This window comes from Rana temporaria, chromosome 3, assembly GCF_905171775.1.
Source record: "Rana temporaria chromosome 3, aRanTem1.1, whole genome shotgun sequence".
Lineage (NCBI taxonomy): Eukaryota > Metazoa > Chordata > Amphibia > Anura > Ranidae > Rana > Rana temporaria.
Window position 1 is genome coordinate 433,253,217 of NC_053491.1, and position 24,273 is coordinate 433,277,489.

The following is a 24,273-nucleotide window of genomic DNA, read 5'->3' on the forward strand; positions in this document are numbered from 1 at the left end:
CCCGTGCATGCGCATTGGGATTTTCGGGAGACTACAAGTGAAATATCTCCTAAATGGAAAACGTTTAGGAGATATTTCCACTACCTATAGGTAAGCCTTATTCTAGGCTTACCTATAGGTAGAAGTAGTCAAGAAGGGTTTACAACCACTTTAACACAGGGATAAAGATCTTTTAATTTTTTTAAATCACTAGGCTAAAAGGAACTGCTTTCGTTTTTCTGTTTAATGTGACTCAACGTTTTTCGAGTTCATTGTTTACCAAAAATTATTATCTTCCCCACTTGTAACAGCTTAATATTTCTAAAAATGGGGAAGTGTGGGCAGAGCACTCCACCCTTTTTAAGAGTTCCACAGAAGACAATCCTGTATGGTACATCATTTAGCCCTCGTTCACACTGGGATTGAAATTGTACGTGTTCAGCTGAACTCACATGATTTCATTCCCTCATGTCAGTTTGTGAAAGTTCCTGCACAGATGTCTATTGAAATCGCACCTGAAGTCGCCATTCTAGGAATTCAAGTAAAAAACATTCTGCTTATTCTTATCTGAGGCCGATTTTGCATGGGAGCAATGTCTCTCTCCCTCCTCTTTGGATAGAGGGACAGCCGCAAGTGCTATTTTTTGCTGCTGATGAAAGAGTGGGGCTGAGCAATGCTCTGTGTGTCAATAGACACACAGAGCATCACTTGGGAATGAACCTGCACAAGTGCCCCGAGCCTACTATGGGGCACTCAGCAGGGAGTAGTAACCAGGAGCAGAAGAGGAGGATTGGGGCTGCTCTGTGTAAAACCATTATAATATTTTTTTTACATAACAATCAACCAGGATAATTATTCAGGCAAGTACATTTGTGAGGAGAACATTAACATAAAGCATATCAGTACCCATGAGTGCAGCCTTTCAGTGCCCATCCGTGCAGTATATCAGTGCTGCCCCATCAGTGCAGCCTTATCAATGCCCATCAGTGCAGTCTCATCAGTGCCCATCAATGTAGCTTATCATTGCATGGGGATCACAGGGAGGAATCAGGAGAAGAGCCAGCTGGATCACACAGGGAGATGATCTCCCACTGTGACACAGCTTGGATCTGAAACACTGGCCGCTGTCAAGCAAAGTCCCGCTTCCTATGATAGACAGCACACTGATTCAATTTCCCAGCATAGGACCAGTGTGCTGTCTATCATAGGAGCCAGTCCAGGAAGCAGCACTTTTTTTGACAGAGGTCGGCATTTCAGATCCAAGCTGTGTCACAGCGAGAGATCCTCTATCTGTGTGATCTTGCAGGCTCTTCTCCTGACAGTTTCTTTGCTGATTTCTTCTGGCAGAAGAGGTGCAGTTTTTTTTACAGGGCATCAGAGAGCCTGGGGGGCAATAGCCTCCCTGCCCCCCAGCCCAGTCCACCCCTACTCCACACTCGCCCTCAGCTTATTTCCACTTGCTTAATGCGAGCAGGTCAGTGAAAATTTTGAGGGCTTCTTTAAAGCGGTTGTAAACCGTATAAACTTTTTTTTTTCAAACCTGCAAGGCAAAAGGCATAATCAGCTAGTATGCACCGCATACTGGCTGATTATGGAATACTTACCTCGGAACAAGGTGAAGAACACTTACCTGGTTCACGCCGAGCGAGATGTCATCTTGCTCCGGCGTGTCTTCCAGGTATCGCCGCTCCAGCGCTGTGATTGGCTGGAGCGGCGATGACGTCACTCCCGCGCGTGAGCGGCTGCCGGTCCTTTCGCCGTGGATCCCCCCCTGCACATGCGCCGCTGCAATCAGCGGCGCATTGCGGGGGGAATATCTCCTAAACTGTACAGGTTTAGGAGATATTCTTTATACCTACAGGTAAGCCTTATTATAGGCTTACCTGTAGGTAAAAGTGAAAAAAGTGGGTTTACAACCACTTTAACCACTTCAGCCCCTGAAAATTTGGCTGCTTAATGACGGGGCCATTTTTTACGATATGGCACTCTGCGTCGCTTTTAACTGACAATTGCGCGGTCGTGCGACGTTGTACCCTAACAAAATGTATGTCCTTTTTCTCCCACAAATAGAGCTTTCTTTTGGTGGTATTTGATCATCTCTGCATTTTTTTTGCGCTATAAACAAAAAGGAGCGTACATTTTGGAAAAAAAAAAACTATTTTTTTTGCTATAATAAATATACCCCAAAAATATATGAAAAAACTAATTTCTTTCTCAGTTTAGGTCAATATGTATTTTTCTACATATTTTTGGTAAAAAATCATAATAAGTGTATATTAATTGGTTTGCGCAAAAGTTATGGCGTCTACAAAATAGAGGATATATTTATGGAATTTTTATTATTAAATTTGTATTTACTAGTAATGGCTGCGATCTGCGGTCCGCATGAGGAGATCGCTACACTGAGCGAGGCTGTACGTTTGTTTTGTCCAAAATATTTGTGAGTGCGATCGTATCGCTGTCGTGCTGTTTCTCTATTTCGCGCTACATATTGCGCAATGAGGTCTTGTTTTGTCATTTGATTTTTCATATGAGCTGTCGTTTTGGATAAGGAAGTGTCGTATGTAAGTGGTCGGGTGAAGCAGTGTGGAAGGAAGACAGTATCACAGGAGATCACCATTATTTCTGACCTAGTTCAGATGAATGGACTATGGTTTGCATATTGTTTCTTTTATCACCTATTGGCACTTATTAATTCACTTTTTGGCAGGTTCTCTCACAGCTCACTCAGTACCTATATATTTAGGTTCATGAATTGAATTTATGCATTTTTTTTCTCTATTATTCACTTTCCCTAGCTGTGATCAGCATGGAACAACCACACCCTTTTTGGCGAAGAGGAAGTGAATATGCTGAAGATGTAATTTAATAGTACAGACATACATTTTGGAAAAAAAAAAGTAATGCAGACATAGATGGACTGTACCAGAAATCTAGCATTTCCTAACTGTTCCTCTTCTATAGGGTTGAGATTCGAGTTTGCAGCCATGTAAGCCATCCACAACTCTGCCCCAGCTACATCAATGACCCTAGTCTCTAAATACCAATCTAATCATTCTCTTTGTTCTTCTCAAGACCTCCTACTCTCTAGCTCTCTCATCACCTGCTCCCATGCTCGTCTCCAGGACTTTTCCAGAGCCTCTCCAAGCCTATGGAACTCCTTAACCCAATCTGTCCGTCTATCTCCTTCTCTATTAGCTTTTAGAGGATCCCTGAAAACCCTCCTCTTCAGAGAAGCCTACCCTACCCATACCTAACAACTGTATTTTCATTTGATTCCATCCGATCACCCCCCACAGCTAACTACCCTTTGTTCCACTTGACCCTCCCTTCTAGATTGTAAGCTCTAACGAGCAGGGCCCTCTGATCCCTCCTGTATTGATTTGTATTGTGACTGTACTGTCTTCCCTGATGTAGAGCACTGCACAAACTGTTGGCGCTATATAAATCCTGTATAATAATAATGTACAGTTTCACTCAAACTTTATATGTTCACAGTTCACTGAACAGATGAACTTAGGCCCACACGGGCGCCTCCGTGAAGTGCAACCCACTTGCTCAGTGGAGGAACTCTCCGCTGATCCCCGCTAAGCAGGTGGATGACAGGACTGTTTCCGCTCTGCGCACAGTCGCACTTTTCTCTCTATGGGACAATCGGACCGATACTGACCGCCTGTCCATTTTCATTCAATCCGATCTGCCAGACTGATGGAGATTAGGACCACCATTCGTCTGTTTTTGGCAGACAGGATTGGATCGTATGGTGGTGGGTGGCAGTGGATTTGTATCCATAGAAGAGGCTGGAGGGTCTGATCGGGGTCCATTTGAAAAACTGACAGGCCTGCTTGGACAGCCCGCGTGATAGGGGCCTAAAGGAAGAGTCCACCTACCTGCTGAACTTCTGATGAACAAATTTGGAAGTCATACATTTTTTAGTGGAATCACTACTTCCAGTAAATAGATGGCTTCCCAATTTTTCGCTGCTAGGACACAGGAGGTGACCTGCACTACTGCTGTGCTCTCTGCCCACCCAAATTCTGCCCCCCATGCAAATGAGTAAAAGGTTCATAGTACCAAGGGCCTATTTAACATAAGAGAAACAGGGCGTGTGCCTTGGGCGGCATTTATCAGGGGGGCGGCGCTGCCCCCAGGCAGAAGGGACACTACAACGGTTCTGGTTCTAATTAGAGGCTTTGATTGGATAAGGATATACTAGTACACTGTGGATAGGGGCCACCACTGCCCACTGGAGTCCGAAGCACAGTAGTACACTGTGGCTGACCACTCACTCACTGGCACAGAGCACCACCCGCCTATCCTCTCTGCCCATTTCTGCAAGCAGATGCCATATCGGGAGGAGGAAACTGGTCAGTTGATTAGCTTATGGGCCAGTAGCATGAAGGTGGAGGAGCTTTCCCCTTTGTGGGGAGACGTGAAGACAGAGAGCGCATGTCAAGAAAGGATTGTGATCGTGGTCGAGAGAGCAAGGAGGGGGAATCGACTGACACCGAGAGTAAGGGAGTGCCAGTGTCACCATCCCATTCCACCCACCACTATCCCTCTGCCACTGATCCCATCCCCCACCGCTGATCCCATCCCCACCACCACCGCTGCCACTGATCCCATCCACTGAAACTAATTCTATCCCCACCACCATCATAGCCACTGATCCAATCCACCCTCCTCCCATCACTGCTCAGGTGTGTAGTATGTCAGTGTCTTCCAAGGAGCTGGCTTCCAAATCTGGCTTATGAGCACTAAATTAAAAATGTTACAAGGGAGGGGGGAAAAAAAAAAGTTCTTGCCCTGTGTGAGGATCGAACTCACGACCTTCAGATTATGAGACTGACGCGCTACCTACTGCGCTAACAAGGCAGATGACTTTCGATGTGGAAAGCTTACCTAGGTACAACAACTACACAATCACTTCCTGTGAATCCATAAAAAGGTTACTTTGAGACCCTAACCATTCAAAACATTACAGAACAGTAAGCTAAAAGGAAAGGGCCAACACTACATTTTTTAAATTAATCTGAACTCAAAATGCAAAGATTTTCTACCTTATAGGGAACATCTAGATATGTTTAGCAAGTCTAAGTCACACTGACAAATGTACCTTTTGTCTTGAATTCTTACTAAAAAATAGCCATGCACTCCCTGTGCCTAGGCATTCCAGTTTCTTAAAGTCAAATAATTGTATAGTCTCATGAGATTTGGAGTGAGATTGGGTGATGTCACTGTTGCCCTATAAATGCTCTGTAAATGGATCGCAAATACATTTTTTTAGGGCTGTGGAAGCTAACTATTAATTGATCGATTAATCCTAAAATTTTTTGATTGATCAAAATTCTTTTGATTGGTACTCACCTCCCCACCGGCTGCAGGGAGTTCCGTCGGAGATCCGGTGATGTCACGGACAACGGCGGGGCTTGTCGTGTCCATCTGAAGGGCTCCTTTGCTGTGCCTTCATATCTGCATGCTGGTGGGACCTTACTATCTGCCACATGCAAGGACTGTTACACTTCCCTCTATCACTTACCTCTATCAACCTGGGATTCTACAACCATCCACTGGGAGTTGTGATAGTTCCCTTCACGGGACATCTAAATTTCGACGGACTGATGTTAACCTCTCCTCATCTGGATTCAGCAGTGGCATCATTGTACACATTTTTATACCAGTATCATACTTGGCTACATGTTTTTACAACTGATTTTGCTACCGTTTGGTATTACTCGCACCATTTTTACAGTTTATGTAGCTACATCGATTTTATCTCCAGTGCAATATTTATTTTGTTACCTACTTGAAGACTATAAAAGTTTTAATGCTATTCCCATTGAGCGCTGCCTGTGTGTTTTTTGTATCCTGCTATCCAATTTTCCAGTGGTTGGTAGCTGCACTGGGAATCGGCCTTCAAGGAGATCAGCTAAAAGTAGTTGGATCTGTATGTGCGTTATAATTAATCGAAATTAGTCGATTAAAAAAAAACGATTAATTGAACACAACAATTTTAATCAGTAACAGCCCTAATTTTTTTTGAATGTTGCTAAACTGTTAAAAATCCACTGGATCTCAAAATAATGGATCAGGAGAATAGATTGGGCAAATTGTTGGTAGAGTGTAATTAGTAATAAAACCTCTCACTCCAATCTCATTTAAACCATATGGAGAGTTTGTACTCCACACTTAAAGTGGAGTTCCACCCAAAAGTGGAACTTCCACTTATTCGTCTCCCTCCCCCTCCAGTGCCACATTTGGCACCTTTCAGGGGGGACCCCTTCCTCACTTCTAGAGACGGCGCAGTGGCAAAGCTCGTCCCCCCTCCTCCTTCCGCTGCCGCTTCGCCAATCAGAAATCAGTGTCCATATATTAATAGTATTTGTAGCTGCTGACCTAAAATGTTTGCTTTGTTTAACCCAGCGGGCTGAAGGAAAAAAAATGATAGCTCAGGTTGGAGCAGTTGTACTAACAATCCGATGTTGCTCCCATGGTGTTCTCAGGCTGAGAGCACTGATTGGTAGCCGGTTTGCAGAACTTTTTCAGTCATGCCCCTTCGAGAGGCTTTTGTCGTAGAGGAACCCCTGTGACTAAGCCCAATCAGGGTGACAAACAACAGTACCCAAAAATCTCCATAGGCAAAGCTTTAAAAAAAGTAACACTTACCTGGTTAACGTTACAGAGGAGATTTTATACTAGAATTATTGCTCTCAATCGTGGCGATACCTCACATGTGTGATATGAACACTGTGTACATATGCGGGCGCAACTTACGCATGCGGTTTCTTTGCTGCATGAGCTTGTGGGAACGGATGTGCTTTAAACATTTTTTTTTTTTTTTTTTTTTTTACATTGTCACTTAAAAAAAAAAAAATCTGATCACTTTTATTGCTGTCACAAGGAATGTAAACATCCCTTGTGACAGTAATAGGTGGTGACAGGTACTCTTTATGGAGGGATCGGGGGTCTAAAAGACCCAAAATCCCTCCTTTACACTTCAATGTATTCAGATCGCCAAAATTGGCGATTCTGAATACTGTAATTTCTTTAAATCAATGCCATTAGCAGCTGAGTAAACCAGAAATGACATAGCATTCGTAACTTATACTCTGCATAAATGTTTATATACTCTCAATAGTCTAGTGGCTTTTCCGTCTTTAACTTGAATGATGAATATCAGCTGTAAAGATTGAGTATAACTTTTAAACATTCTAGAATTACACCTAGACATAGTTAAATAAAGTAGCTTTTTACATAGACTCCATATACTGTAGTCTGCTTATGGTTTTTCCAAACCTGAGAAAAGAAAATAAGGACAGATCATTTAGGATTCTGATTATTCATACATTATCCATGTAGAAATAATGCCCTATAATACCCTATATTACCGTTTTAATTACCATTTACATCAATGATATCACCAGCACCAAAACACACAGAGGCATTGAAGCAGAGGAAGACATACGTTCTTAAGAAAGGGTTTCCGTCCCCAGAACCCTTGGAAGTAGTACGTGGCTGGGAGAAGGCAGTTCCATATACTGTAATCCTCAGTGACCCCGAGGCCTCTGCTTCTCATGCCTCCGGAAACTTGCGGTGCATGGGCTCCCTTGTTCTTTAAAGCCTGCAAAAGGACCTGAGAATTTGTGGCATCAAGGAAAAAGATTACTATTGGTTGGCAACCCTCCTTGATCACCGTTACAAGGGGAAAGTTTCAGAACTCATCCCATGCTCACAGAGGGAGCAGAGGATGAAATCTTTTGAGGACACCTTAAAGAGGAGTTTATGTAATGCCTTTCCAGATCCTGCTAGGTTACAGTCTCATGGAAAGGCTAGTTTGAGTCCTTCTGTTGGTCAAGAGACGAGTGGTGGAGAAGGGGGCCGCATTTCAGTGATGCATTTCAAAACATTTTTAGTCCTCGGCACCCAGGGATGTCAACTTCCACATCCCATCGGCAGCATTGGCATCATATGGTGGGAGATTATCTAGGGGCGAAAACAGACATGGAGAGCTTTCCAGTTGACGATCCACTGGGTTAATGAGTCAAGAATGGACCACAGAACTTGCCCAGTATGCAATTGAGCTGCTGTGCTGCCCTGCATCCAGCAGGCTTTCCGAACAGACATTCAGTGCTGCCAGAGGTTTTGTGACAGATAAAAGAACGCATCTGTCGACAGACTCCGTTGACCGGCTGACATTTATCAAAATGAATCATTCTTGTATTAGCAGCAGCTATCAAGCTCCTGATGCCGATGTTGCTGACTAAGTTTTTTGGGATGTGGAATCTGTACAAGACTGTCTAGGCTGTCCAGCTTTGTGGCTGTTGATTTTATTGTGAAGATTTTTTAAGGGGTTTTCTGTGCACAATTAACACCCAAGGAGCAATTTTTCTGCACCTGTTAGTTCTATCCAAAGTCTGCGAAACAGACACCAGAATTTATCTGAAAAATCTCTAATCTTGTTCCCAGTGCACTAAATTGTGGCCTCATCATACAGACTGTCTCCCCGAGCTGTTGTTTATAAAATAAGGAAAGCTTGCAAGGAAAATGTCATTTTATTGGCTTTAGAAAAGTAATTTTTGCTGCAGCAGGTTCTATATACCGTACAGTTGCGCAACTTTACAGGCAGACTAAGGGGACCCCCCCAGACACTATATTTAAAGGAATTTTTCATTTTTATTATTTCACTTTAACCACTTAAGGACAGCCCCACACAGATACAGTATACTCTGTCCCCCAAGATGGTTGAATAAAAAATAAAAAAATCTATGAAACTGACTGTCCACTCCCCCACGACCCCAACAAAAGAAGAAAACTTGTAAAAAAACAAAAACAAAACAAAAAATATATAAATTGTAAAAAATAAAACTGTAAAAAAATAAAAAGCTACAGACACAGTCCACGCCTCATCAGTGCCACCTATCAGTGTCCATCAGTCCTGAATATTAGTGCCATGACATTAAAAAAGCATCGGTATTCGGTATTGGTGAGTACTTGAAAAAAACTATCAGTACTTGTACTTGGTCATAAAAAAGTGGTATCGGGACACCCTAGTTGCCATCCAAGTAAAAAAAATTAGTAGGGAGGTAAGGTACTTCTAGTACTCTTGGACCTCAGTGCAGCTTTCGACACGGTCGACCACAAACTATTGCTGACTCGGCTATCGGAAGTAGCCAGAGTCGCAGACGGTGACCTATCTTGGTTCACCTCCTTTTTGGAAAACCGTTCACAAACGGTGAGACTGGGACCGTTCACCTCTGAAAAACGCACGGTATCATGTGGTGTCCCCCAAGGATCCCCTCTCTCGCCGGTGCTGTTTAACATCTATCTCCGCCCTCTTTTTGAAATTGTCAGCAGCCAGAAGCTGCTCTACTACTCTTATGCGGATGACACGCAATTGTACTTTCGCATCTGCAACAAAAAGGATCATCATCTCGGTCTAGAGAAATGCCTCTCTTTGATAGAGAACTGGATGACAAAGAGTTATCTTAAACTCAACGGCTCAAAAACAGAACTTCTCTTGTTTCACGCCAATCGAAAGAATCAACCGGCAACACCCTGGACACCTCCACCCATTCTGGGAAAAATCATCGCCCCTAGCGCCAAAGTCAAAAGTCTCGGAGTCATTTTTGACACCTACATGACAATGGATGCACAAATAGGGTCAGTAGTCAGTGGATCCCATCATCTGCTGCGCCTACTACGCAGACTTATTCCATTTATCCCCAAAGAAGACATAGCAGTTGTGGTGGGAACAATTGTCAACTCCAGACTTGACTATGCAAATGCCCTTTACCTTGGACTCCCAAAATACCAAATCACTCGCCTGCAGATCGTTCAGAATATGGCCGCGTGTCTTGTGATGGGAAAAAAACCTTGGGAATCGATCTCCCCCTCACTGAGAAGCCTTCACTGGCTCCCAGTGAAAGACAGAATCACCTTTAAAGCACTCTGCCTGACGCACAAATGTATCTTGGGTAATGCACCCAAGTACTTGTGTGAAAAACTAAAGGCATACAACCCCAGTCGCATGTTGCGATCCTCCAACCAAAATCTACTCCAAATCCCTAAAACCAGATACAAGTCCAAAGGAGAAAGGAGATTTGTGGTCCAAGGCCCTAGACTTTGGAACACTTTACCACCCTCTATTCGGTTGGAGGAGAATCACTTGGCCTTTAGGAGAAAGATCAAAACCCATCTCTTCTGAGGTCAATGGAGAAATGGTCAAACAAGCGCCCAGAGGTGATTCAGTTCGCATGTGCAGCACTATACAAGTTTTTCACTCACTCACTAAGGGGCAGAGGGATCAGTAAAGTATAGACAGTAATTAGAAACTCCCAGAAGAGGGGAAGGCTATGGCATAGCAGGTACCATAGCAGGAGGTTTTGCTAAGGAATAACTAGTCTAATTTGCTAGCATATTCAGAGCTAAATTCTGAGAAATGAACCTGAGCTGCACAAGTCTCTGTGGCGCAATCGGTTAGCGCGTTCGGCTGTTAACCGAAAGGTTGGTGGTTCAAGCCCACCCAGGGACGGTCAGTTTTTCCTGGAAGGATTCTGGCATACTTTCTTGGAGGGGTTCTTAGGAACATGTAGCATTCCTATTATTGGTGCAAGGTATTGCTAAAGGTCAACTTAAAGTGGAACTTCACACTGTCAATCAACATTGACTGTTTTTAATCCTTATGCTGCTAGCATTAGCATAATAAAATCCGAAGGCCCCTTTCACATTGAGGAGTTTTTCAGGCGGTTAAAGCGCTAAAAATAGCGCTGCTATCCCGCCTGAAAACTCCTGCACTGCAGGACTCAATGTGAAAGCCCGAGGGCTTTCACACTGAGGCGATGCGCTGGCGGGAGACAAAAAAATCTCCTGTCAGCAGCATCTTTGGAGCGGTGAGAGGAGCGGATGTATACCGCTCCTTCACCGCTCCTTCCCATTGAAAACAATGGGGAACCGCGGCAATACCGCCCGCAATGCGCCTCTATAGAGGCGCATTGCGGGCGGTATTAACTCTTTATCGGCCGCTAGCGGGGGTTAATACCGCACCGCTAGCGGCTGATACCCGCGGCAATTCCGGCGGTATAGCGCCGCTATTTTTAGCGGCGTTATACCGCCACCGCAGCTCCCGCCCCAGTCTGAAAGGGGCCTTAGAGTGTTCAGTAGGGGAGGAGGAGCTAAGCACACCCTCTCCTGCCTGCATGCATGAGTTAAAGTAGTTCTAAAGCCTTAAAGTTTTTCACCTTGAATCCAGCGATGAGCATGAGTCCAATAGCTCCAGCCACTGTCTTGGGTCCTCGCTGGATAGATTGATAGCAGGAGCCATTGGCTCCTGCTGCTGTTAATCAAATTCAGTGACACAGGAGAGGGGGGTGAGGCCAAGTCCTGCTGTCTGTCAATGGATGCAGCAGCAGGACTCTGGAGCGAGCCCACATGGTTTACCAATGGAAATAGGCTCTCCGTGGGGGGCACTCGCCGAAGAGGAAGAGCCAGGAGCGCAGTCAGGGGACCTCAGAAAAGAAGGATCGGGGCCACTCTACTCTTGCACAGAGCAGGTAGGTATGACATGTTTGTTATTTAAAATAAAAAACCTTTACAATCACTTTAAGGGCAAGTGTATTCCAAGGAGTAAATGCTGCATAAATTATCTGCCCTTACTCAAGATAGCCACGGCCAGAAATGCCAGTGGGTGTTTTTCAAAGTGATTTCTTAAAAAAATAAAGCATGGAGACATGGATGGAGGAGTGAGTTTGCTTCAAATATTAAAATTGACTTTTTTGTTTGTGGTGCTCAGATGAAGGGTAGTTCCACTTAAACCTTTGTGGGCACTTTAGAATTTTTTTTTTTACTATTAAGAATACTCTGTGGGCACTGATCTATACATGTGATGTAACCGTTTATGAATCTGTTTGTTTTGTACTTGCAAAAACTCAATAAGTAAATCTTTAGAATACTCTGTGGTGTATCACTGTCTTTAGGTGAAGCTTACAGAGCAGCAGATAAGTCTCTGTGGCGCAATCGGTTAGCGCGTTCGGCTGTTAACCGAAAGGTTGGTGGTTCAAGCCCACCCAGGGACGTTGATGTTTTTCCAGTAAATTCTTGCTGATTGGATTAGACAGATTTCTCTCCCCCTGGTGCTCATTTGTGACACCTGTGCGTGCCTATATGGCTGACTCAAATGCACCCCACAAAAAGGAAATTTTATGGCAAGTACTTTCAGCCATATTTCCACTGCAGCAACATCAAATGGTTCAAAAAAACCTTCCAACATTTACCATGTTAAAATATAAATATTGTACAAACATAGTACATTTGGTTCTATTGAAAGGTGCTGTATCTGCAATCAAAGATAATTTCCTTTTGTGGGCTGACAACACATAGCATTTTGTGGACTGTGTGTTGTCAGCCCCGTCCATTTTCTTTTGCTAAACTACTCAACCACCCCCACTGCCTTTATATCCACTTCATTATTAACTACTTAAGGACCGGGCCTATTTTCCAGACTTGGTGTTTACAATATATATATTATTATTTTATAATTATAAAATGGCAGTCGTTGCAATACTTTATGTCACCCTGTATTTGCGCAGCGGTCTTAGAAGCGCAATTTTTTTGGGAAAAAAAAATATTTTTTAAATAAAATAAAAAAGACAACAGTAAAGTTAGCCCAATTTTTTTTAATATTGTAAAAAATAATGTTACGCCAAGTAAATTGATACCCAACATGTTGCGCTTCAAAATTCTGCCCATCTGTGGAATGGCGACAAACCTTGACCCTTAAATCTCCATAGGCAAAGTTTAAAAATTTCTTCAGATTGCCAGTTTTGAGTTATAGAGAAGTCTAGTGCTAGAATTATTGCTCTCGCTCTAACGATCATGGTGATGCCTCACATGTGTGGTTTGAACACATGATGTCACCGGTGCATGCGTACTGTAGCACCGTCTATTCAGAGCTCTGTGCTATGGTCGTGACTCCCTTGTGCATGCGTGGGAGTGATGTGACCAGGCCGAAGCCCGCAAACCTGGAAGGAAGACCGGATGGAGATGAAAGCCCAGGTAGCAGTGACAGCATGCCGCTGGAGGGCTTAGTTTTCAAGTGTTACTAAACCCAGGACCCTGCATTCACCATATCTAAACCAAGTTACTAAACTCTGTATTCACCGTATCTGATCTCCCACAGTACACACAACATGGAAATGCAGTTATTTTAGTAAATATAAACTGTTACTTTTTCTCATCAACATATATTACTGTAGCAGTCTTATGACTTCTATCAGTGTCTGGTTAAAGCTTGTAGGAGGAGTTTTCATTCTACTCTGACTGTCCTATGAGACTGCATGACCCATGACCCTCTGTCTGGACAGTGCTGATTGGCCCTGTGCTGATCACATGCACTCTACCAAGAAAAATAACTCTAGCAATATACACCAAACTGAGCATGTGCAGAATGCCCTCCAAGGCTCTTACTGTCAGGAGATGGGTTGGGGACTGTGAAAGAAGGGAGGATCAGAGAAGACAGGCTCAAACAACCTTTTTTACACAATGCTCAGGATTAACCCCTTATGTTCCACATTGAATATAACAAGCATGCTTTACTGCATATGCAGACTGATTTTACTGTTGTGGGTTAAGTAACACTTTAAGGTACGTCTGTCATAATGAGCTAGTATGTGGTTCACACTAGCACATTATGACATTATCCTGCAGGGACCATTTTTTTTGTGGTTTATTAACGCTAAGCATGCTCAGCCCTCCCTTCTCTGTGCTCAGGTTGCTCAGCTGAATGCCAGGTTAAATGCCAGCACTCCTGTTGGGAGCAAGATGGGGTAATCTGGAGATTTGCTTCCTGGTTACAGCCAGATTGTCCCAAGTCTGCATAGCAGGGGGGCCTGGCTCCTTTGTGTCTATGACAATAAGATGAGAATCAGTGATTCTACAAGCAAGCTTCAAAGAGATCCAGGGCTCATGGAGGCATGGACTGCTATACTGCCCCATAGGCCAAGTATGGCAGGACAGTCAGTGAACATAATCTACAGAGGAAGATTGGTCTGCGAAAGGATTGACCCAGAAGGCACAGGGGGTTGGCAATGGGGGGTTTGAATGACTGAGTTTTGTAAAAAAGGAACCCAGAGCTCAGCCTCTTTGACTGCAAGGGTCTCTGCCATGAGGTTTTCTCTATGTTATCTTGCTGGGACCTTGCTCTGATGGCCATTTTAGGCCTAAGACATACAGAGGCCTACAGGCCTTCACTCTATAACATCTGAGACCAGCTGATGAAGAGTATCTAGGGGATGTGTTAAGTGTCTTTCGTTATTATTATTGTTGTTATAGACTTTATAGATATCTGTTGTTAGAATATGATATTCCTACTTTAAAGGAAATAAATATAACTTGTTTTACTCAAATGCATCTGTCTTCACAGTTAACATTATAGCATTAGGCCTAGCATATTCTGGTTAGATGATATTAGTTAATTAAGGGACATACAAAATACAATGAATACATAGATGCAATAGCTATATATTATAGGTTACAATAGAATATATAATATTGCATATTTTACAATAACTCCTTATTCCACAGTGGCTCATCTGGTGATCATTTGCTCATCAGCCAGACCCTTCTGGCTATTTAAACTGCCTGGTTCAGTTCTTCTGTGGCCTTTGCCTTGGTCAAACCTGGAGACTCTGATGTGTTCCTGTTAAAGACTTGCCTAGCTGACGTCCCTTCTGGTTCCTGATCCTGCCTGCTGCCTCTGACTAACTTGGTCTCTGGCTTCCTGATTTACTGGCTTGTTCCAACTACCCGCTTTGGCTACTGTACCCTGGCTACGTTTTGACTATGTTTACTTATTTTTTCCTTTTTTACCATTATATTTAAAGGTGAGATTTTTACTGTATTTTCTGTCTCCACCCGATTCACGGTTCCTGACAGTTTCCCATGGCTGGAGTTAAAAAGGAATACCTGGAAAAGGTATTAACTTATCAATTTAAGGGGTTTAAATGTTCAGCGAGGGTTTGAGATACAGAGGGGTGAAGAACACTGGTGTGGACATCGCACGAAGTGGAAGAAATTAAGCACATTTAAGACTTTTAACTTTTTTTTACAGACAAAAGAGAGGGAGGTATGCTGTAGATCAATAAAGAAACTGGAATTTTAATTCACTTATTCATTATTCACATTGTTGAGGGAGGTGCACTATAGTACCACACATTGAATGATTGCATCTATTTACTGTAACTTGTCAAATATTTGTTGTTTTAATATAGTGCTGCACTATTATTATTTTTTGTTTTGGATACCGGGAGGATATCAATTGTTCAGCTGCTAAAAGGAGTGTTTATAAAGCAGGTACATGGTGCTTAATTTTTTATTATTAGTAACTTGTGAGGGTTATTCTTCTGAATTCAGTAAAAAGGTTTTAATGATTATAGGACAAAAAAAAGAGCGTCCCTGGGTGGGCTTGAACCACCAACCTTTCGGTTAACAGCCGAACGCGCTAACCGATTGCGCCACAGAGACTTGTGTGCTCCATTTTGGCTTCACCTAAAGAGTGTGATGCACTATAGCGTGTCATTGTAATCTGTAACTATTTTTTTTTTAAAGCCTTTAAGGAGATCCAATTAGAAATGGTTTATTCCTTTTTATACTTCTCAAAAAAAGACAGACTTTTATCACTACAATCCTGTACTGCAAAAAAGAACGGGTTTAGAAGACAGCAGCAGCAAAAACCTTTCTCACCCATGCATGGTTCAGGATGGACATCAGATAAGTGTGGAAATGACAAAAGCAATGGAAAAATATGAGATAGCTGCCTGGAAGATCTACCCAAAGGCAGCCCATACATCGAAGACTTGAGCAAGAGGCCATGCTTCAAAACACATTTTCCTGGAGAACAACAGGTGCTTTTCATCTTTCCGGTTACACAGTTCTGGTGAGTCAGCTGGAATCCTCATTCCTCCAGCCAGTGCATTTTGGAGTTCTCACCAACTGCTTTGGGCTGGCGAGTGTCCCTGCAGGAATAGCAGCCCTGTCAGGGGCTTACCACTGCTCACACCACCAAAAGGCTCTTTCACACACCATGGAACTCCAAGGGTTCATGTAAGGGTCAAGTTTTTTTCTTAACCAAGTTTTAACCACTTCCAGACCTTAGGTGTTTTTCAGATTTGGTGTTTGCAAGACTAAAACATTTTTTTCTGCTAGAAAATTACTTAAAACCCCCAAACATTATATATATTTTTTTCTAACACCCTAGAGAATAAAATAGTGGTCATTGCAATACTTTTTGTCACACCGTATTTGCGCAGCGGTCTTACAAGCGCACTTTTTTTGGAAAAAAATCACTTTTTTGAATTAAAAAATAAGACAACAATAAATTTGGCCCAATTTTTTTATATATTGTGAAAGATAATGTTACGCCGAGGAAAATGATAGCCAACATGTCACGCTTGTGGCATGGCGTCAAACTTTTACCCTTAAAAATCTCGATAGGCGACGTTTAAAAAATTCTATAGGTTGCATTTTTTGAGCTACAGAGTAGGTCTAGGACTAGAATTATTGCTCTCGCTCTAACGATCACGGCGATACCTCACTTGTGTGATTTGAACACCGTTTTCATATGCAGGCGCTACTCGCGTATGCGTTCGCTTCTGCGCGCAAGCTCGTCGGGACGGGGCGCTTTAAAAACATTTTTTTTTTGTTTTCTTATTTATTTTTATTTATTTTATTACTTTTTACACTGAAAAAAATAAATAAAAAATTTGATCACTTTTATTCCTATTATAAGGAATTGTAAACATTCCCTTGTAATAGAAAAAAGCATGACAGGTCCTCTTAAATATGAGATCTGGGGTCAAAAAGACCTCAGATCTCATATTTAGACTAAAATGCAAGAAAAAAAAAATTGAAACTGTAATTTTTCAAATGACAAAAAAAAAAAATGTTTCTTTAAGAGGCTGGGCGGGGACTGACGTTTTGATGTCACTTCCGCCCAGCAGAGCTATGGGGACGGGTGAAGGAGATTTTCCTTCAGTCGCGTCCCAGTCAGCAGCGAGCGCACCCGATCTCCTCCGCCGCTACCGACGGCTCCGGTAAGCGGCGGAGGGCGCGGGAGAGCGGCGGGAGGGGGGCCCTCTCCGCCACCGATAACGGCGATCTCGCGGCGAATCCGCAGCGAAGACGCCGTTATCGTGTACAGGACCGCTCACACTAAAGATGGATACCTCGGTTGTGGCAGCAGCTGCTGCATTACCGAGATATCCATCTTTAAAAAGAGACGTACATCGTCGTGCGCAGGTCTGGAAGTGGTTTAATAAGGGCATTGTTTTTAATGATATGCTCATGCTTTCTTTATAAAGTGGACCTTTTTTTGTTTTTGTTCGGCAGGTAGGATTCCGCTGTCAACACTGTCTGTGTTGATAGGGGAATTGTGGAAATTTCTTTCCTGCAACCCATGGTAGCAGGAATTAAATTTGCACAATCAATGGCCTGCCTTATTGCCCCATACACACATTTGAGGGTGGATGGGGGAATCCTTCCTGCTGTGGTATTGTCTTCTGAGAGTGGAAAGCATCTCCTGCTGTCAGAATACAATGATCAGTGTTGCTGGCTACAGCCGGTGGCATTTATTGTTCGGGTAAACCCTGACAGTCTGTTCGGACACAAGTGGATCAATAGATCCACTTGTGTACAACCAGGCTGTCCATACACGAATTGAAATTTGGCCGCTCCCTGCTGAACTGTCTGAATTTCGAACCATGTATGGCTGGCTAAAGAAAACACATGCCAAACCCTTTCAGCCCAGGGAAAAGCCACAGAATGAGTACAGTTGTTGTAGAAACCCAATTTAAATATTCAATAATAGACATCCTAATCATGCAAACAATAGAAGCATTCTTTATTTTCTTAGCATCAAAGACAAGAATGCGTTACTAAAACTAGCCATATTGTTCAGTAGATCCACGCTAAACAGCTATTACCTGGTCCAGACATTGTAATGTTGGGTGGGAAAAGGCATGTGTATTCATATGCGAATAGTAGCTTAATGCAAGCAGCTAATCGCATACCAATGCTTTGTTCTTTTAGTTTATTCAAACATTTACTTTAAATTTAGTTTAAATTGGGGTATCTCTTAAGCTCAACATATATGTAAGATTTAAAAGCTGTCTATTTCAAATTTCCGAAATTTAGAATTTTCGAATTCCCGAATCTTTCGAATTTCTGAAATTCGGAATTTCTGAAATTCGAAATGTAAAATGTTAAATTTCAAAAATTCGGAAATTCCAAATTTTGGGCATTCGGAAATTAAAATTTTTTGAAATTATTCGGCAGTGCACATGTCTAGTACTACTAACGATCATTAGTACTAGACATGTGCACTGCCGAAAAATGTGTTTGTTTTTATTTCATTCATTTTTTTTTCTTTATTCAGAAATTTAAAAATTTGGAAATTCTAAAATCAAAATCTTCAGATTTTTGAATTTTCGAATTCTGCATTTTTGAATTTCCCATTTTCGAATATTTTGAATTTTCAAATTTTGTAAATTTTTGATTTCCGAATACCGCACATTTCGAATTTTTGAAATTTAAAATTTTCACATTTCCGAATTTCAGAAATTCCAAATTTCGTAAATTCAAAAAATTCGGAATTCGAAAATTCAAAATTTCAAAAATCCGGAAAATTAAATATTTGGAATTAACTAATTTGTCCAAATTCGTTAAAAAAATTAATTCGGAATTAAACGAATTGCACATATCTAATTAGTACATAGTTACATTAGTCCAGCTTGGACCAGTGTAAGTATGCATATCTCATACCCGAGGAACCGCTGTGAAAAGTGACAATTGATGTAGTAATTGTGGCTACTAAATTGAGCAAAGCAATCTACTCGGTGGATGAATCCATCTATGGTCAGCTTTAGTGACTTAAAAGGAATGGATGGCTGCACACCGAGGTAGTGATGAATCTCTTTATTGCAAAATCCGTAACATGAATAACACCACAGGACAGGCAAACAGGTTCAGGTAGATGCTTATAATGGTAATGATTTTAAAATAAAGAGATTCATCACTACCTCGGTGTGCAGCCATCCATTCCTTTTATCTATATTGCACGGCCGGCGAGCAGAGTCTAGCACCCCTGGGAGGAGTTATTTTCCGAGCCTACCTGGTTCCATCACTCACCTGGAGCAGCATTTTCCTTTCCTATAGCTTAGCGACTTGACTGAAGCTTAACCGCTTCCGGACTAGCCGCCGTACTTATACTGCGGCAGGCTGGCCCCCCTGCGCGAGCCATCGTAGCTGTACGTCGGCTCTTTAAGATGCCTCCAGCGGGCGTGCAGGTGCCTGAAGCGTGTCCCCAGAGCCAATGCGAGTGCCTGGCAGTTGCGATGACCGCCGGGCACACGCGATTGCTCATTAGAGAAGGAGGACGGGGATGTGTGTGTGTAAACACATACATCCTGGTTCTCTCAGGGGCAAAGAGACTGATCATGTGTTCATACAATGTATGGACACCGATCTCTCTCTTCCCCGAGTCAGTCCCATCCCCCCCTACAGTTAGAACACACATAACCCCTTGATCGCCCCCTAGTGTTAACCCCTTCCCTGCCAATGTCATTTATACAGTAATCCGTGCATTTTTATAGCACTGATCGCTGTATAAATGCCAATGGTCCCAAAAATGAGTCAAAGGTGTCCGCCATAATGTCGCAGTCCTGATATAATTCACAGATTGCCGCCATTACTAATAAAAAATAAATAATAATAAAAATGCTATATATCTATCCCCTATTTTGTAGACGCTATAACTTTTGCGCAAACCAATCAATATACGCTTATTGCTATTTTTGTTTTACAAAAATATGTGGAATACATATCAGCCTAAACTGAGGAAATTTTTTTTTTTTTTTTTTTTTTTTAAATAGGGATATTTATTAGAGCAAAAAGTACAAAATATTATTTTATTTTCAAAATTGTCGCTCTCTTTTTGTTTATAGCACAAAAAATCGCAGAGGTGATCAAGTACCACCAAAAGAAAGCTCTATTTGTGGAAAAAAAAGAACGTCACTTTTGTTTAGTTACAACGTCGCAATTGTCAGTTAAAGCAACGCAGTGCCGAATCAAAAAAATGGCTTGGTCATTGGGCAGCCAAATCTTCCAGGGCTGAAGTAGTTAGAGATTGTAACCCCCCCCCCCCCCAAAAAAAAAACTGGAAGACAAAGGAATACTAGCATACTAGCTCATATGAAATACTCACCCTAGAATGAATACCTCTCAGCAGTGCCCGCATACCACTGAGACGGCTGACATCTTCTCCGGTGCTCCTTCTGGGTTCACGGGCTCTGATACTCGCAGCATCTTTGGAGCAGTGAGAGGAGCGGTGTGTTTACCGCTCCTCTCCATTGAATGCAATTTGAAACCGAGGCTATATCGCCGGCAATGAGCCTCTGCAGAGATGCATTGCGGGCGGTATTAACCCTTTTTCAGCCACTAGCGGGGGTTTAAACCACACCGCTAGCAACCGAATACCGCTGCAATTCTGACAGTATATTGTCGCTAAAAATTGCAGCGCTATACCGCCACCGCACCTCCCACCCCAGTGTGAAAGGGCCCTTATTTTAGAAAATACAAACACCTGAAAATCTGAAATAATAACTTAACTAATACTATTACATTTTAGGTATTGGAATTTCATTTAAATTTTGGCTGTTAGTGAATATAACGAATACGAATTTATCCGAAGTTATGAATCATCTGAAATAACAAATGTAATGTAAATATCTCCTGAACAGTACACATTTAGGAGATATTTTCACTACTTATAGGTGAGCCTTATTATAGGTAAATGTAAGCAGAGGAGGTTTACTTCCTCTTTAATCGGATTTATATAGTGACTACTTTGATTATCGCAACAACTTTATACTGAAGTGTATATATTATTTAAAGTGGCATTAAACCCAAGATTTAATAGAGTGCAGGTTACCAATCGTTAGATATTTGCATTTTATTTTTATTTTTATTGTAGGCTTTTTCCCCCTCTGCTGTCACCTGGTGATCTGGCCAGTAACACACCTCCTGTATCAGAGAGCTTACACTCTGGATGAAGGAGCACAGCACAGGGGGTACCTTTAAAAAATTGAACAAAATCTAATTTATATATGTATGTACAGCTGCCGCCCTTTAGCAGTAACTGCTATGGGGTGGACAACAAGTGGGTAATACGTGCAAAACAGAATATTAAATTCTAATGAAAGATGATGCACCTACAATAAGAGATACTGAACTGCAACATAATAGTTTAAAACTATTTTAAAGGGTGTCTATTAACATGTACATTTAAAATCATATATTCATTTCCACATTGTATTTAATTTTTTTTCTAGCCTACTCCTATTAATCTTTATGATCTTGATGTTTGTATACTTACTTTGTGAAGATCCCACATATTTCCTTCCTTGAATTCTGATATGTAGTCACTATGCCCTGTGAGTAGGCACTGCTGTGTCACACATTTCACAGAGCCTGCCTTCTGAACTACAGAGGTGCTGAGAGGAGGAGTTTTAGGAGGCGGAGTCAGTACAGGAATCACTGCTTGCAGGCAGCAATGTACCATGGGATATATAGTCCTTGGCAATTTGAAGCAAACCAAAGGAATGAGCAGAGGCAAAGCTGCAAAGCATGCATGGTCCAGGAACATTTGGAAAGTGATGGCCAGCAGACAGGTAGGAATCACATTTTTTTTTAAGTAAGCTTATACAGGCATACCCCACTTTTAAGTACACAATGGGACCAGAGCATGTATGTAAAATGAAAATGTACTTAAAGTGAAACAATACCTTGTTTCACTTCTAGGGTTTAGTAGGGAGTCAGGGGCTGTATTTGTGGTGTCAGGAGCTGTAGTTGAGGTCTCAGGGGCTGTAGTGGGGGTGTCAGGGGCACACTGGAACAGGGCGGACTATGCTCTCGAAGCTTCAGCTCCTTCTAGTGCGGCTGCAAAATGTCTGTACAGTACTTGTAAGGCACTTTACACTCGGGGGTATGTCCTTACTCGCGAGTGTATGTAAAGTGAGTGTACTTAAAGCGGGGTATGCCTGTACTGGATTGTAAAATATTCCTATTACAATGCTGTTATGTTATAAAATGAAAGTGTATGCTGCGAATTCATGTAGTTTATCAAGACTTTCACATACCTATAAACAGGGAGGATTTGATTTAAATCACTAGTAAAAAGGCTTGATTTAAATCAACTTGATTTCAATCATAATTTTAAAGAGCAACTGTCATCTCTGTCCCACAGCGGCTCCTCCTCTGACCCGCTTTTAACTCACCGACAGTCCCATTCAAGTTATTGGGATAGCTGGTGATGCGGCAATGACACAACAAGGTGATAGACGTGGCGGCAGCAGGTGAGTAGATGCCCGCTAACAGACACTGCCATGATGGATCTGAAATGACAGGTGTTTTTTAAATGAAAGGACTCATTTTTGCTGGTAGTTAGATCTTTGATATTTGCAAACAAATTGAAGGTTTCCTATTTACAATAATAAGCTGTCAGGTTAGTAAAACAGCAATATCGGAACTGATTCAATCATACAGTTTATAGTGTACATAGATTTGCAAAACAATGGGATAAAAGGAATAGTCCTAAACTTTGTTTTATCTCATGGTTACCATGAAATTGTGTGATTGCATCAATGCAGTGCATGTTATCTCAGCTTGCAGAGCTTGGATTCATTGAATGAGTTTACCAATAATGTAAATATTGCAGAATATACATCCTCATGCTACATAACTAAGCTCCATTTCATGTTAAATAAACCAATTGATTAATGCATCTTAAATAGAAAACTATGGGGCAGACCCACAAAGGAAGTACGCCGGCGTGGCGTACTTTCAAATTTCCCGCGTCATATCTTTGTTTTAAATCCTCAAAACAAGATACGACGGCATCTGGGTTAGATCCGACAGGCGTACGTCTTCGTACGCCTTCGGATCTTAAATGCAATTCTTCGGCGTCCGCTGAGTGGCGTTCCCGTCTTAATCCGCGTTGAGTATGCAAATTAGCATTCGGCTTTTTTCGGCGTATAGTTAAAGCTGCTATTTGGTGGCGTACGCAATGTTAAGTATGGCCGTCGTTCCCGCGTCGAATTTAATTTTTTTTTATTTCGTTTGCGTAAGTCGTCCGTGAATCGGGCTGGACGTAATTTACGTCCACGTCAAAACAATGACGTCATTGCAACGTCATTTATCGCAATGCACGGCGGGAAATTTAGGGACGGCGCATGCGCAGTTCGTTCGGCGCGGGGACACGCTTCATTTAAATGAAACACGTCCCCAACTCGCCGATTTGAATTACGCGCCGTTACGCCGCGAGAGATACACTACGCCGCCGTAACTTACGGCGCAAATTCTTTCTGGATTCAAAGCTTTTAAAAGTAAGTTACAGCGGCGTAGCGTATCTCCCATGCAAATGTACGTGAATCTGCCCCTATATTTAGATTTTTACCCCATAAGCATTTTATTAAAATACATTTTATAAAAATCAAAATAATCTATTTAAATTTAAAAATACCCGTTTTGAGTAAAAGAAAATCTGATTTTCTTTATTTAAATAAATAAATCAAATTATTTATATCCACCTTGCCTATAAAGCAACGATTGTTATATCAAAAATAACATTTATTATAAGTGGTACTTCTAGTACAGCTAGAATGCTGTTGCAATATTTTGCAAAAAATACCTAGCAGAGGATGGTTTCGATCCATCGACCTCTGGGTTATGGGCCCAGCACGCTTCCGCTGCGCCACTCTGCTGCATAGTTGATTTGCCTGTTTATTAGCCTTTGTGGTAGGTCAGTTGTTTCTATTGCAATGCTGTTATGTTATAAAATAAATTTGCATGCTGTAATTCATGTTGTTTATCAAGACTTTCACATACCTATAAAGCAAATGTTAGTTTATTGAAATTAACATTTACTATGGTAACTGGTACGTACATAGCAGATAGAATGCTGCAGTGTTTTGTGAAAAACATAGAAATGTATGATTTTGATCTATCGACTTTTATGCCACTCTACTACATACAGTCATTACCTCTGTATTAACTTTTGTAGGTAGGAGCTCTTGTGTAGTACTAGAGCAATATGGTGGCACCTCCAGACAATTCGTTAGAAGATAAAAAAAGAAAAGGGCACTATATAGTGTGTGTGTGTGTGTGTGTGTGTGTGTGTGTGTGTGTGTATATATATATATAGGGAAAGATTAGGTAATAATAGTGTTTTTTTTTTTTGTACTGTTTAAC

The 24,273-nt window shown here is 41.9% G+C and overlaps 5 non-coding genes across 5 annotated transcripts; 2 read left to right on the top strand and 3 right to left on the bottom strand.

Moving 5' to 3' along the window:
* Window positions 1–4,781: 4,781 nt before the first annotated feature.
* Window positions 4,782–4,854, bottom strand: TRNAM-CAU. Its single transcript has one exon. It is a non-coding gene; the product is annotated as a tRNA-Met (tRNA).
* Window positions 4,855–10,436: 5,582 nt separating this feature from the next.
* Window positions 10,437–10,510, top strand: TRNAN-GUU. The gene has a single exon. It is a non-coding gene; the product is annotated as a tRNA-Asn (tRNA).
* A 1,466-nt stretch (window positions 10,511–11,976) lies between these two features.
* Window positions 11,977–12,050, top strand: TRNAN-GUU. Its single transcript has one exon. It is a non-coding gene; the product is annotated as a tRNA-Asn (tRNA).
* Window positions 12,051–15,421: 3,371 nt separating this feature from the next.
* Window positions 15,422–15,495, bottom strand: TRNAN-GUU. The gene has a single exon. It is a non-coding gene; the product is annotated as a tRNA-Asn (tRNA).
* An 8,219-nt stretch (window positions 15,496–23,714) lies between these two features.
* Window positions 23,715–23,786, bottom strand: TRNAM-CAU. The gene has a single exon. It is a non-coding gene; the product is annotated as a tRNA-Met (tRNA).
* Between the last annotated feature and the right edge of the window lie 487 nt (window positions 23,787–24,273).